Below are 15,338 nucleotides of genomic sequence, written 5' to 3'. Positions count from 1 at the left end.
TTATTCTCTTCTTCCATGAGTTTGACTATTATAGTTACTATCTGAAAATGTAAAACTTCTAGACAAAGACATAGAGGAAAATCTTCTTGACATTTGTCTTGGCAATGATTTTTTGAATACAAGACCAAAAGTACAAGCAACGAAAGCAAAAATAGACAAGTAAGATGACATCGAATTAAAATCTCTGCATGGCAAAAGAAACAATCAACAGAATAAAAAGACAAACTGAAATGAGAGAACATATTTTCAAATCATATATCTGATAATTTCCAAGATATTTAAGGAACTCCTTCAACTCAACAGCAGAATTTTTTTAAAAATGGGCAAAGGAGTTAAACACATTGTTCTCCAAAGAAGACATACAAATCAGATATATAAAGATGCTCAGCAGCATTATTTACCAAGGAAATGAAAAATCAAATAATAATGAGATATCAGTTTATGCCTGTTAAAATGGCTATTTTTTAAAAAACTTGAAATGTAACATGTTGGTAAGGATGTGTAGAAATTGGAATGCTGGGCCGGGTGCAGTGGCTCACACCTATAATCCCAGCGCTTTGGAAGGCCGAGGCGGGTGGATCATGAGGTCAGCAGTTCGAGACCAGCCTGGCCAACATGGTGAAACCCTGTCTCTACTAAAAATACAAAAATTAGCCAGGCATGTTGGCAGGTGCCTGTAATCCCAGCTACTCAGGATGCTGAGGCAGGAGAATCACTTGAACCCGGGAGATGGAGGTTGCAGTGAGCCAAGACTGCGCCATTGCACTCTAGCCTGGGTGACAGAGCAAGACTCTGTCTCAAAAAATAGAAATTGGAATGCTGGCAGATTGTTGGCAGGGATGTAAAGTGGTACAGTAGCTATGGGTAATAATATGAAGGTTTCCCAAAAATTAAAAATAAAACTGTCATACAACCCAGCAATTCGACCTCTGGGTGCATATGAAAAAGAATTAAAATCAGAGTTTTAGAAAGATATCTGTATTCCCATGACCATTGAGGTATTACAATAACCAAGATATGGAAACAATCAAGCATTTTTTAAAAAATTGATGTATAAAGAAATGTGGCATATACATATATACAGTGAAATATTTTTCTGCCTTAAAATAGGAGATTCTGCTATTTGTGACAACATGGATGGTATACTAAGTAAAATAAGCCAGTCACAGAACATATTGATGTATTTAAAGGTAGTATACCTTTACAGATAGGGTAGAATACACACATATATTCCTTTAATCTGCCAAAAAGAGGGCCTAAAAGAAATGACATCCCAGTAACAGTAAGCATGCCTAGATTTCTAATCTGGGTTTCTAATACCAGTCTCTAATAGAAGGAACCAGGGCTTCTTGGAGAAATGGCTGTGATTCTAAGAGTGGGGCATAAAATATACAATATGAGCCTGTGGTATCTAGTAGTGACAAAAAGTAAGGCACTCAGAAAAAATTAAAAACTCATATTGATGGAGCTATCTCAAAGAAGTACAGGAGCCAACTGAATCCTCTCTCACATTTGCCAAAGCCAGGAGAGTATTCGAGCACCAATATAAGTAAAGTCATATTGCATTATAACCCAAAGTATAGAATAAATATCCATGAGTCCATACTGATATAAATAAAGGATTAAATAATTTAATACAGAGAGATGAATATCTGTCGCAAAAGTATTCCAAACAATTTATATAGATACTCTCATCTTAAGGAGAGGGACCATAATTCTCCATTCTTTTAAAGTGTTGGCTCTATGTAGTGACTTTCTTTCAAAGTACAGTATGGGTGGCTGGCAATATGGCTGAATAGGAAGCACTCCAGTCTACAGCTCCCACAGAGATCAATGCAGAAGGTGCGTAATTTCTGCATTTCCAACTGAGGTACCCAGCTCATCTCATTGGGACTGGTTAGACAGGGGGTGCAGCCCATAGAGGGCAAGCCAAAGCAGGGTGGGACATTGTTTCACCTGGGAAGCACCAGGGATTGGGGAACTCCCTCCCCTAGCCAGGGGAAGCCAAGAGGGACTGTGCCCTGAGGAACAGTGCGCTCTAGCCCAGATACGATGCTTTTCCCGTGGTCTTCACAACCCACAGACCCAGAGATTTCCTCGGGTGCCTACCCCGCCAGGGCCCTGGGTTTCAAGCACAAAAAACAGGTGGTGGTTTGGGCAGACACCAAGTCAGCTGTAGGAGTGTTTTTTCATACCCCCGTGGTGCTTGGAATGCCAGTGAGACAGAACTGTTCACTCCCCTTGAAAGGGGGCTGAAGCCAGGGAGGCAAGTGGTCTAGCTCAGCGGATTCCACCCCCTACAGAGCCCAGCAAACTAACATTCATTGGCTTGAAATTCTTGCTGCCAGCATAGCAGTTTGAAGTCGACCTGGGATGCACTAGCTTGGTGCGGGGATGGGCATCTGCCATTACTGAGACTTGAGTAGCTGGTTTTCCCCTCACAGTGTAAACAAAGCCCCAGGGGAGTTCCAACTGGGCGGAGCCCACCGCAGCTCAGCAAAGCTTCTGTAAACAGACTGCCTCTCTAGATTTCTCCCCTCTGTGCAGGGCATCTCTGAAAAAAAGACAGCAGCCCCAGTCAGGGGCTTATAGATCAAACTCCCATCTCCCTGGGACAGAACACCTGGGGGAATGGGCGGCTGTGGGCTCAGCTTCAGTCGACTTAAACATCTCTGCCGACCAGCTCTGAAGAGAGCAGAGGATCTCCCAGCACACCACTCGAGCTCTGATAAGGGACAGATCTCCTCCTCAAGTGGGTCACTGACACCTGTGTCTCCTGACTGGGAGACACCTCCCAGCAGGGGCCAAGGGACACCTAATACAGGACAATTCCAGCTGGCATCTGCCAGGTGCCCCTCTGGGATAAAGCTTCCAGAGGAAGTAACAAGCAGCAATCTTTGCTATTCCGCAGCCTCTGCTGCTGATACCCAGGCAAACAGGGTCTGGAGTAGACCTCAAGCAAACTCCAGCAGACCTGCATTGCAGCAGAGGGGCCTGACTTTCAGAAGGAAAACTAACAAACAGAAAGGAATAGCATCAATATCAACAAAAAGGATGTCCAGACAGAAACCCCATCTGAAGGTCACCAATATCAAAGACCAGAGGTAGTTAAATCCATGAAGATGAGGAAAAGCCAGTGCAAAAAAGCTGAAAATTACAAGAACCAGAATACGTCTTCTCCTCCAACAGATCACACTCCTTGCCAGCAAGGGAAAAAAACTGGACAGAGAATGAGTTTGATGAATTGACAGAAGTAGGCTTCAGAAGGTGGATAATAGCAAACTCCTCCAAGCTAAGGGAGTGTGTTCTAACCAAATGCAAGGAAGCAAAGAACCTTAAACAAAGGTTATAGAAATTGCTAACTAGAATAACCAGTTTGGAGAAGAACATAAATGACCTGATGGAGCTGAAAAACACAGCACAAGAACTTCTTGAAGTATACACAAGTATCATTAGGTGAATGTATTGAACAGAAGAGAGGATATCAGAGATTGAAGATCAACTTAAGGAAATAAAGCATGAAGACAAAATTAGAGAAAAAAGAATGAAAAAGGAGAATGAACAAAGCCTCTAAGAAATATAAGACTGTATGAAAAGACCAAATCTACGTTTGATTGGTGTACCTGAAAGTGACTGGGAGAATGGAAAGGAGTTGGAAAACACTCTTCAGGATATTATCCAGTAGAACTTCCCCAACCTAGCAAGACAGGCCAACATTCAAATTCAGGAAATACAAAGAATGCCACAAAGATGCTCCTTGAGAAGAGCAACCCAAAGACACATAATCATCAGGTTGAAATAAAGGAAAAAATGTTAAGGGCAGCCAGAGGGAAAGGTTGGGTTACCCACAAAGCAAAGCCCATCAGAGTAACAGCGGATTTCTGCAGAAACCGTACGGGCCAGAAGAAAGTGGGGCCAATATTCAACATTCTTAAAGAAAAGAATTTTCAACCTAGAATTTCGTATCCAGCCAAACTAAGCTTCATAAGGGAAAGAGAAATAAACTCCTTTACAGACAAGCAAATGCTGAGAAATTTTGTCACCACCAGGCCTGCCTTAAAAGAGCTCCTCTAGGAGCACTAAACATGGAAAGGACAATCGGTACCAGCCACTGCAAGAACATAGCAAATTGTAAAAACCAACAACACTCTGAAGAAACTGCATCAACTAACAGTAAGGATACCCAGCTAGCATTACAATGACAGGCTCAGTTTCACACATAGCAGTATTAACCTTAAATGTAAATAGACTAAATGCCCCAATTAAAAGACACAGACTGGCAAATTGGATAGAGAGTCAAGACCCATTGGTATGCTGTATTCAGGAGACCCATGTCAAGTGCAAAGTACACATAGGCTCAAAATAGAAGGATGGAGGAATATTGACCAAGCAAATGGAAACCAAAACAAAGCAGGGGTTGCATTCCCAGTCTCTGATAAAACAGACTTTAAATCAAAAAAGATCAAAAGAGTCAAAGAAAGGCATTACATAATGGTAAAGGGATCAATGAAACAAGAAGAGCTAATTATCCTAAATACATATGCACCCAATACAGGAGCACCCAGATTCATAAAGCAAGTTCTTAGAGACCTACAAAGAGATTTAGACTCCCAAACAATAATAGTAGGAGACTTAAACACCCCATTTTCAATATTAGATCAACAAGACAGAAAATTAACAAGGATATTTAGCACTTGAACTCAGCTCTGGACCAAGTGGATCTAATAGACATCTACCATCTAATAGAGGGTAGAACTCTCAACCCCAAATCAACAGAATATACGTTCTTCTCAGCACCACATTACACTTATTTTAAAATTAGCCACATAATTGGATGTAAAACACTGCTCAGCAAATGCAAAAGAATGGAAATCATAACAAACAGTCTCTCAGACCACAGTGCAATCAAATTAGAACTCAGGATAAAGAAACTCAAAACCGCACAACTACATGGAAACTGAACAACCTTCTCCTAAATGACTATTGGGTAAATATCAAAATTAAGGCAGAAATAAATAAGTTCTTTCAAACCAATGAGAGCAAAGACACAACATACAAGAATCTCTTGGACACAGCTAAAGCAGTGTTTAGTGGGAAATTTATATCACTAAATGCCCACAAGAGAAAGCAGGAAAGATCTAAAATCGACACCCTGACATCACAATTAAAAGAACTAGAGAAGCAAGAGCAAACAAATTCAAAAGCTAGCAGAAGACAAGAAATAACTAATGTTAGAAACAAGTGCTTGGTGCGGTGAAGAAAATTGGCACTCAGTAAAAGATTATTTAGTACGGCAATTTTACTTTTGTAGTGTAGCAGGACAAGCCACAGACAAAACTCCTCATACACTGGGTTAAAGAAGGAAGGAACTTTATTTGGCCAGGAACTTCAGCAGACTTGCATCTCAAAAGCTGAGCTCCCCAAGTGAGCAATTCCTGTCCCTTTTAAGGGCTTACAACTCTAAGGGGGTCCACGTGAGATGGTTGTGATAAATTGAGCAAGCAGTGAGTACGTGACTGGGGGCTGCATGCACCGGTAATCAGAATGGAACGGAACAGGACAGGGATTTTCACAACACTTTTCCATACAATGTCTGGAATCTATAGATAACAACCGGTTTGGCCAGGGGTCAACCTTTAACTACCAGGCCCAGGGCGTGGCACTGGGCTATCTGCCTGTGGATTTCATTTCTGCCTTTTAGTTTTTATTTCTTCTTTCTTTGGAGGCAGAAATTGGGCAGAAGACAATATGAGGTGTGGTCTCTTCCCTTATTCCCCCCCATTTGTAGAACCTCACTCATTAGTGGGAGTTCTCACTTTCATCCTCACTACCCATGTCTTCTTGCAAGACAGATCAATAGTGATTCATATAGTACACTTGTGCTGAAGCATTTTGGTGAACTAAGGTAGTGATGAACCTTTTTATTACTTGTAGGAGTACAGGTAGCAAACAAGGGAGTAGTAAACAGGTTCCTATTACTATTATAATTTTTATTATAAGAGTTTTAAATCCTCCTAGTGCTGGAAACCATTTTCCAAACATGACCCCAGGATTAAATCCATGCCACACTTGCACGGACATGTGCCAGTTTTGTCATTTCTTCAACTGTGTCTTCAACTACCTGCCTTGATCATTTATGTGCAAACAGCAATTAGTTAGGTTAGACTTTCCACAGACTACTCCTTCAGCTGCTAGCAAGTAGTCTAGGGCTAGTCTATTTTGATAGAGCATTTCTCATCTACGTTTTTGCTGGGCTAAAACAGTTAAAGCTCTGTCAGTTTTATTAATTATTTCTAAGACAGCTTGTAACCATATGATTCATTTGAGCATATAAATGGGGGTTTGGTATCCCCACAAGCCATCTTGTGCCTAAGTGGCAGGCCCATAGTACTGTATGATTTTTTCAGGGGGCCACTCATCATCTTTCCAATCATCTATAGCTATGTTTCTCTTTTCTCAGAAAGCATAGACTGGGAAGCCTAGAAGTGCACCTGTTTTTATGGGCAGTAGGCAAAAGGATGGGTTATAGCACACATCAGGCTGGTCACTTCCAGGGCTATATACCTTGTATAGAATAGCATTATACAAACAACTTCCTTTGAGAGTCCTGGTACACTTATAATAACCATAAAATAATAGGACTGTAGCCACCTTTTGTCATACCACAGTGACTTGATGTATATACTGGGAACAGTCCTCCATCTGGGGAGGTCAGTTGAAGTCCTTACTGTACAAGTCCAAATTTTAAGGAAAATGAGTCCCGTGATAAGTTTCTGCATGCTTCGGCCATGCATTGACCAGTCAGCTTCCAGATGTGACTGGAGCAGGGCTTGTCATCTTCTTCAGAGTCACTTTGCAGAGGTTGGCGAAGCTGCTCCCGTTCACGTGCAGCTCCCAGTCTACCAATGTTCAAGGATGGTCTCAGAGGTTGGGCCTGCTAGAATAAACTGAGTCTAACACCTCTACACAGTTATGTTTAACTGGGCTCTCTGATATCGGGAGCAAGGTGGCAGGGTTTAGGGTGTTGCAAACTTCAATGGTCATACAGGGATTTTCACAGAGCTAGCTTTGGTATCTAGTTAGTCTAGTATTCATTAGTCAATGATGTCCTTTGGTATTTATTAAAGTCACCACAGCATGGGGGCCCTTTATCTTTAGGTTTTGCCCAAGAGTTAGCTTATCCGCTTCTTGTGCTAGCAGGGCTGTTTCTGCCAAGGCCCTCAAACATGAGGACCAACTCTTAAAAATGCCATCTAGTTGTTTATAGAGGTAGGCCACTGGCCTCAGCCAGGGCCCCATGATCTGGGTCAAAACTCTAACTGCCATTTTTTTTCCCCTCTGTTTGACATATATAGTGTAAAAGGTTTTGTCAGGTTAGGTAGCCCCAGGGTTGGGGCCAACATGAGTTTTTCTTTTAACTCATGAAAAGCTCATTGCTGTTGGTTGTAATAGATGTAGTTTATCCAATCTACATTTTTATTAACTGTCACCCACCAAAATATTGACTCAAATCCTGCAGCTATTTGATTTTGGGCTTTAAATTGATCTGGTATTCCCCATGGGACTCCAATTGCATCTAAACAGACGTGAGAATCGAAAGACCCATAAGGGGCTTCTCTCTCTTTGTGATGTCTTATTTTTCCTCCCTCTGGTTGATGAAATGCCAGGGTGAAAGGGATAGCCAATTGGACTAAAGCACAAATGCCACTCCAGTTATTCAGCAGAGTGCCCAGTAAAGGTCCACCACAATACCACCACACATCAGCTCAGGGATGAACAAGGGCTGACTGATTGATACACTCTTAAAAATTCTTAAGCTCACTGCATCCCTTCAGGTCTCCAAGGAATGCTAAGTTTTCTCCCTGTTGTGAGAGACAAGAAGTGAACCTAGTATTGGGGGGTGGAAGCTGGATGGCCTTTGAGGGCTGACTTGCAGGGTGCTGGACTTCAGGATATAGCAGAAAGAGCTTGGCATGTCTTATTACTCCAGGCTGTAGAATGCTGGAAAAGAGCTACCATGCAGCCTACGCCTGGTTGACTGGAGGACCACCTTAGTGGAACGGGGACAATCTGGGCCTCTGGTTTGCCATGTGCACAAGCATAACAATTGCCTACGTTTAACGTGTGGATGGAATATTTGATCCATTCCAACCAGTCATTTGCATCTTGGTAACCTGCTTAATAGCCAAATTTTGTTTTAAGTCTTTAACTTCTATGATCCTCTAGCAAAATGAATGTATGATTTTAGGAAATTACAAAAACCAGTTGGGACAGTCCATCCTTGCTCTTTAGTGGTCCACAGAGTATTGGACCAACTATGGCATAAAAGCTCTACATCAGGGGGCAAGTCTCCTGGTTGTCACTGGGGTCTTTATGGAAATCTCCTTGGATTAAATGGTCCTAATTTACTAATGCCCAGTCTGAGGAGAGTCAGGAAGGACAGAGGTACTTTTCTGAAGTAGAAAGCTGTCTTTGACTTGGCAAGTCCCCACAGGGTATAACAAGGCAAGCATTAAATGCAATAGTTTGAGGCAAAATTGACTTGGTTATGTTAATAACTAGATGGTCAGCAATAGAGCAAGAAAAGAAGAAAGAATAATAGAATAAATGAAAGAGTTAAATTTTTCTTAACTTAGTTTAGTAGGGTTTTCCCCTGGGACTGTGGTCCACGACTCTGGAAGGTGTGGCACTTTCTTGACTCGGGTGTGATGAGTACATCCCCTTTCCACTGTATGAACAGCAGTCTCGGTGGTTAGCAGCACAAGGTAAGCTCCTTCCCAGGCTGGTTCGAGTTTTCCCTCTTTCCACCCTTTGATGAGAACATGATCTTCAGGCTGGTGCTAGTTTACTGGAAATTCTAGAGGTGGTACATGTGCTAAAAGACTTTTAGTTTTGAGGGAAAGGAAAGTGGAAGATAAACCAAGTATATAATTTTTAAGAAATTAACCTTTTGTTTTAAATGTGGGGACATCAGCAGTAGACTTTATAGTCCTTGGTGCCTTTCTGCTGAGAAATTTCCTTTAGCACCTATTTTTATTAGTTTTTAGACCAAAGAAAGCCAAACACCATTTTTATATTTGAGAATGCTTCCTGTATGATTTTATACCAGATAAGCTAAATTTCACCTTTATATTAGTGTGTTACTAATGTTAAACTTAGTTTTAATAAAACTTTGTAGACATACATATTCAAATTTTAATGTTGGACCATAAGGTAAGATTTTTATAGACTCTTTTTAACTTTTTATAATTTTTGTTGAAGAGCAGGTTAGTGATTTAAGAAAAACCCGTTGTGTTTATATTTTAATGTTCAGTTCACAGAAAAACTGGATGATACCTCTTTAAATATAACTAGTATGTTTACACACAGAATTTTCTTTATGATTAATGTTTTAAAACTTGCTTAAACCTTCAAAACAAAACTTTTTTTAACCTTTTAGTGTAGGTAAAAATCCACATTCTTATGCCTCCTTATAATCCCTTTACCAAAAGTATATTTTACTTTCCTTATACACCTTGCACATAAACTGTTTCTTCAATAGTTTTACATTCAGGAGGCCTAATTACTTGTAAATTATACAACATTTCTGGCATAAATTATTTTTTATAAGTTTTTTTTCTCTTTCATGACTTTCACAGACAGTTCTTTGACATGCCTTAATTTTCTGACTTATTACAAACATCTCTTTCTTTAAACAACCAGTTAGTTTATTTCAGGACAAGAATTTACCATATAACATTCTTTTTACATAAATTCTGCCCCTCCACCTTTTCTTCCTTTTTTTCCAAAGATAATAGCCATTCTTTTCCAAAGAGAACTTCCTTTATGTCTGTGGACTAGACTGTCTAAGGCCACAAGATTACAAGTTACTGTAATACATCTTACACCGTTAACTTTTAGCAAACTTTACTTTTGTTGAAAACCTTGTAAGTTTGGGATTTCAACTATCCTTTGCTATTAATAAGACCTTGTTTAGTTCAAATTAACTTAGAATTGGTATAGATGGCTTTGTCTTTTTCTTGTTGTTTTTCTTTCAATTACCCAGGAGGAGCCATCTTTCGTTCTATCCTGAAGGGACTTCCTCGTAGGTCTGGTCAGACCTTTGTATGGTAATTAAGATTTAAATCCCCTGTTAGGAAACCTGCTGGGTTAGGGAATTTTCAGTGGTTAATTTTAAATCATCAATTTTTTTTAACAGAATACCCCTATAGTTTAAGATTTTTAAGTTAGTAAGCTACCCTTTTGCTCCCCCTCCCCCCAACCTTTTTTTCCCCTTAGGATACTTCTGAACTGGTGAGGTATGCTCACAATGAGGTTTCCCCTAAGAGTTATTTTTCTAGTTTCTTCTGTTAGAAAAGTAGGTGCTGCTACAGATTGAATGCATTTGGGCCATCCACGGGTTACTGGGTTAATGATTTTTCACAGGAAGGCTAGGCGTTATCAATGGCCTCAGTGCTTTCTGGGTATTCCCTTGTTTACACTGACAACAAAGTGGTATTGGAGTGTTATAGGGTTAAGGAGAATACCTTTAATTATCAATTATAGGTTTTAAATTTACCTTGGCTTTTAAAGGAATAGGGTACACTGTTTTATTTTATTCTTAACTACTTGTATATCTCTCTCTTTCTTTCCTTGACTCCTTCTTTGTCTTTCAGTCTCTTCCTCTCTGTCTCTTTCCCTCTCTCTTTGCCTCTTTTTCTCTCTGCCTCTTTCTTCTCTCTCTCTCTCTGTCTCTCTCTGCTGGTCTTTCCCTGCCTCTGCCAGCCATTTATGCTGCTGTTCTCTCAACCACTGTGGGAAGGATCTAAAACCAGCTGTAACCAAGTGTCTACCTGAGGGAACTGATCTGCATGCCCTGGCTTACAGGTTACCTTGTGCCATACCTTTGAAACAAGGGACCTGTCCAGGCTTCCTTCTGATGGCCAACCCACCTCTAATGCTGGCCAGTCTATTTCACGCAAAGTTCTAACTTTTCCTGGTGTCAGAGTAACACCATAATCTCCCTTAAATCCTTTCTGGAAATTTGTCAACATAGTTCCTGGTAGGGTGGGCTTACTTTGTGCCTCACCCATGCTTCCTCAAGACAAAACACCATGCTTACACCACACGCACACCACAAAACAAAGAACGGGGAAAAAGGGCACACAGACACTTTTACAGTTCACACCAAACCAGAATCAAAACCAAACAGAGTATCAAGAAATCCAAGCCAGGTCAAAACCAAAACCAAAGTATCAAGCAATCCAAGTCAAGTCAAAAACAAAAACCACAGTGCCAGTACAGACACGCCATGGGTGATTAGGCCACGCTTCCACTCAAATGGAGTGGGCAAGTTCCAAAGACTAGTCTTACCAAGTTTCAGATGTCCAGACTGCAAGTGCCAGTTCTTTCCTGGTGTTCAGCCACTGCGTTGATCCTCCACGGGGGCCTGCCATGCACTGCTCTGACGAGGCATTCCACTGGGGAAAATGCCTACCTGGGAGCACTCCCAGGATCCACAGCACTCAAGCTGGCCAGAGTCCTCTGAAGGGATGCTCCACAGGGCAGGCCTAAGCTGCCTAAGGGGGTGCCTCAGCCATCCGTTAATCACCTCACTTTCTGGTCAGGGAACCAAGAAATGTAGCAGGACGAGCAGCAGACAAAACTCCTTAGACACCGTGTTAAAGAACGAAGGAGCTTTATTCAGCTGGGAACTTCAGCAGACTTGCATCTCAAAAGCCAAGCTCCCCAAGTGAGCAATTCCTGTCCCTTTCAAGGGCTTACAACTCTAAGGGGGTCCATGTGAGAGGGTCGTGATCAATTGAGCAAGCAGGGGATACGTGTCTGGGGGCTGCATGCACTAGTAATCAGAATGGAACAGAACAGGACAGGGATTTTCACAATGCTTTTCCATACAATGTCTGGAATCTATAGATAACATAACCGGTTAGGTCAGGGATCAATCTTTAACTACCAGGCCTAGGGCACTATGCTGGACTGTCTGCCTGTGGGTTTCATTTATGGCTTTTAGTTTTTAATTTTTCTGTCTTTGGAGGTGGAAGTTGGGCATAAGATAATATGAGGAGTGGTCTCCTCCCTTAGGAGAAGGGTGTTATTTGTACTTGGCATTTTGAGAGCACACTAAGAGAGGTGGGCAGGGTTTTTTATTTTTAACACAAGGGGCTTTTACTGTTGTGTCTTTTTTTTTACTGACTGAGTTGAAATGTATAATCTAAGCTAATCTCGATTGACTAATTTGAACAGAGCAAGGATGTGGGTTACAGTGGTAGGACAAGCAGTTTCAGCGGGAAGAATAGTTGTAGAGTGCGTAACTAAGGGAACAGAATAGATGTAAGTTATAAATTAGGACTGGTGGAAAGGGTTGTTTATAGCACAGTTAACTAAAGAAACTGGAGAAACAAAGAACAGGAAGAACAGGGAACTAAAACTTTTTGAAGAGGAATTTATCATTTCTGACATGTGTCTAGTCTCTGTTAGCTGGAGTTGGACTGTACAATAGTAACTGAACTTGATTGGCTAACTTGAAAGGGGCAGGGGTGTGATTACACTGGTGGACAACGGGAGGGGTAATTTACAGAGTGACTAGCAGATGTGAGCTCTGTAGATAAGGAATGATGGGAAAGTTATTTACTGAAACTAAAACAGGGAGGCATAAAGGATAAGGAATGTAGTTTGGCTTTGGGAATATGGAACAAAGAGCAAGGATGCTAAACAAGGCAAACTTTTAAAGAGGAACTCTTTTTATATCTGACAACTAAGATCAAAGCAGTACTGAAGGACATAGAAACAGGAAAACCCCTTCAAAGCTAAATGAATATAGAAGCTTGTTATTTGAAAAGATCAGCAAATAGCTGGATTGCTAGCCAGACTAATGAAGAAGAAAAAAGAGAAAAAGCAAATAGACACAATAAAAAATGATAAAGGGGATATCACCACTGATCCCACAGAAACACAGACTACCATCAGAGAATACTATAAACACCTCTACACAAAGAAACTAGAAAATTTAGAAGAAATGGATAAATTCCTGGACACATACACCCTCTCAAATCTAAACCAGGAAGAAGTCAAATCCCTGAATAGACCAATAACAAGTTCTAAAATTGAGGCAGTAACTAATAGCCTATCAACCAAAAAAAGCCCAGGATCAGACAGATTCACAGCCAAATTCTACCAGAGGTACAAAGAGGAGATGGTACCACTCCTTCTGAAACTATTCCAAACAATAGAAAAAGAGGGAATCCTCCCTAACTCATTTTATGAGGCCAGCATCATCCTGATACCAAAACCTGGCAGAGACACAACAACAAAAAGAACATTTCAGGCCAATATCCCTGAGGAACATTGATGTGAAAATCCTCAATAAAATACTGGTAAACCAAATCCAGCAGCACATCAAAAAGCTTATCCACCACGATCTAGTCAGCTTCATCCCTGGAATACAAGGCTCATACAACATACACAAATCAATAAACATAATCTATCACATAAACAGAACCAATGACAAAAACCACATGAGTATCTCAATAGATGCAGAAAAGGCCCTCGATAAAATTCAACACCTCTTCATGCTAAAAATTCTCAATAAACTAGGTATTGATGGAACGTATCTCAAAATAATAATAGCTACTTATGACAAACTCACAGTCAATATCATACCGAATGGGCAAAAGCTGGAAGCATTCCCTCTGAAAGCCAGTACAAGACAAAGATGCCCTCTCTCACCACTCCTACTCAACACAGTATTGGAAGTTCTGGCGGGGGCAATCAGGCAAGAGAGAGTAATAAAGTTTATTCAAATAGGAAGAGAGGAAGTCAAATTGTCTCTGTTTGCAGATGACATGATTTTATATTTAGAAAACACCATCGTCTCATCCCCAAATCTCCGTAAGCTGATAAGCAACTTCAGCAAAATCTCAGGATACAAAATCAAAGTGCAAAAATCACAAGCATTCCTATACACCAATAATAGACAAACAGGGAGCCAAATCATGAGTGAACTCCCATTCACAATTGCTACAAAGGTAATAAAATACCTAGGAATACAACTCACAAGGGATGTGAGGGACCTCTTCAAGGAGATCTACCAACCATTGCTCAAGGAAATAAGAGAGGACACAAGCAAATGGAAAAACATTTCATCCTCATGGATAAGAAGAATCAATATTGAAAAATGGCCATATTGCCCAATTTATAGATTTAATGCTATCCCCATTAAGTTACCATTGACTTTCTTCACAAAATTAGAAAAAACAAACTACTTTAAACTTCATATGGAACCAAAAAACAGCCCGTATAGCCAAGACAATCCTAAGCAAAAAGAACAAAGCTGGAGGCATCACGCTACCTGACTTCAAACTATACTATGAGCCTACAGTAACCAAAAGAGCATGGTACTGGTACCAAAACAGACATGTAGACCAATGGAACAGAACAGAGGCCTCAGAAATAACAGCACACATCTACAATCATCTTATCTTTGACAAACCTGACAAATATAAGCAGTGGGGAAATGATTTCCTATTTAATAAATGGTGTTGGGAAAACTGGCTAGCCATATGCAGAAAACAGACACTGGATCTCTTCCTTACACCTTATATAAAAATTAACTCAAGATGGGTTAAAGACTTAAACATAAGACCTAAAACCATAAAAACCCTAGAAGAAAACCCAGGCAATACCATTCGGGACATAGGTGTGGGCAAAGACTTCATGACTAAATCACCAAAAGCAATGGCAACAAAAGCCAAAATTGACAAATGGGATCTAATTAAACTAAAGAGCTTCTGCAGAGCAAAAGAAACTGTCATCAGAGTGAACAGGCAACCTACAGAATGGGAGAAAATTTTTGCAATCTATCCGTCTGACAGAAGGCTAATATCTAGAATCTACAAAGAACTTAAACAAATTTACAAGAAAAAAACAACCCCATCAAAAAGTGGATGAAGGATATGAACAGGCATTTCTCAAAAGAAGACATTTATGCAGCCAACAAACATATGAAAAAAAGCCCATCATCACTGGTCAGTTAGAATGGTGATCATTAAAAAGTCAGGAAACAACAGATGCTGGAGAAACTCTTTTACACTACTGTTGGGAGTGTAAATTAGTTCAGTCATTGTGGAAGATGGTGTGGTGATTCCTCAAGGATCTAGAACCAGAAATAGCATTTGACCCAGTACAAATCATTCTACTATAAAGACGCTTGCACACATATGTTTGTTGTGACACTATTCACAATAACAAAGACTTGGAACCAACCCAAATGCCTATCAATGATAGAATGTATAAAGAAAATGTGGCACATATACACCATGGAATACTATGCAGCCATAAAA

The 15,338-nt window shown here is 40.5% G+C and overlaps 1 protein-coding gene across 3 annotated transcripts in view; it reads left to right on the top strand.

Moving 5' to 3' along the window:
- The window catches only part of TFPI (tissue factor pathway inhibitor), a 101,562-nt gene that overhangs the window by 36,360 nt on the left and 49,864 nt on the right, over positions 1-15,338 (top strand). The window contains exon 1 of one of the 3 annotated variants that reach the window (XM_025404554.1): positions 8,736-8,765. The exons of the other annotated variants lie outside the window; for them this stretch is intronic. The gene's annotated coding sequence lies outside the window, so the exon portion shown is untranslated. Of the gene's footprint in view, positions 1-8,735; positions 8,766-15,338 lie in introns of those variants that run through there. 3 annotated transcript variants of the gene reach the window in all.

Source organism: Theropithecus gelada, chromosome 12, assembly GCF_003255815.1.
Source record: "Theropithecus gelada isolate Dixy chromosome 12, Tgel_1.0, whole genome shotgun sequence".
Lineage (NCBI taxonomy): Eukaryota > Metazoa > Chordata > Mammalia > Primates > Cercopithecidae > Theropithecus > Theropithecus gelada.
The sequence above is the reverse complement of the archived record's forward strand: the minus strand, read 5'-3'. Positions and strand labels throughout refer to the sequence as shown.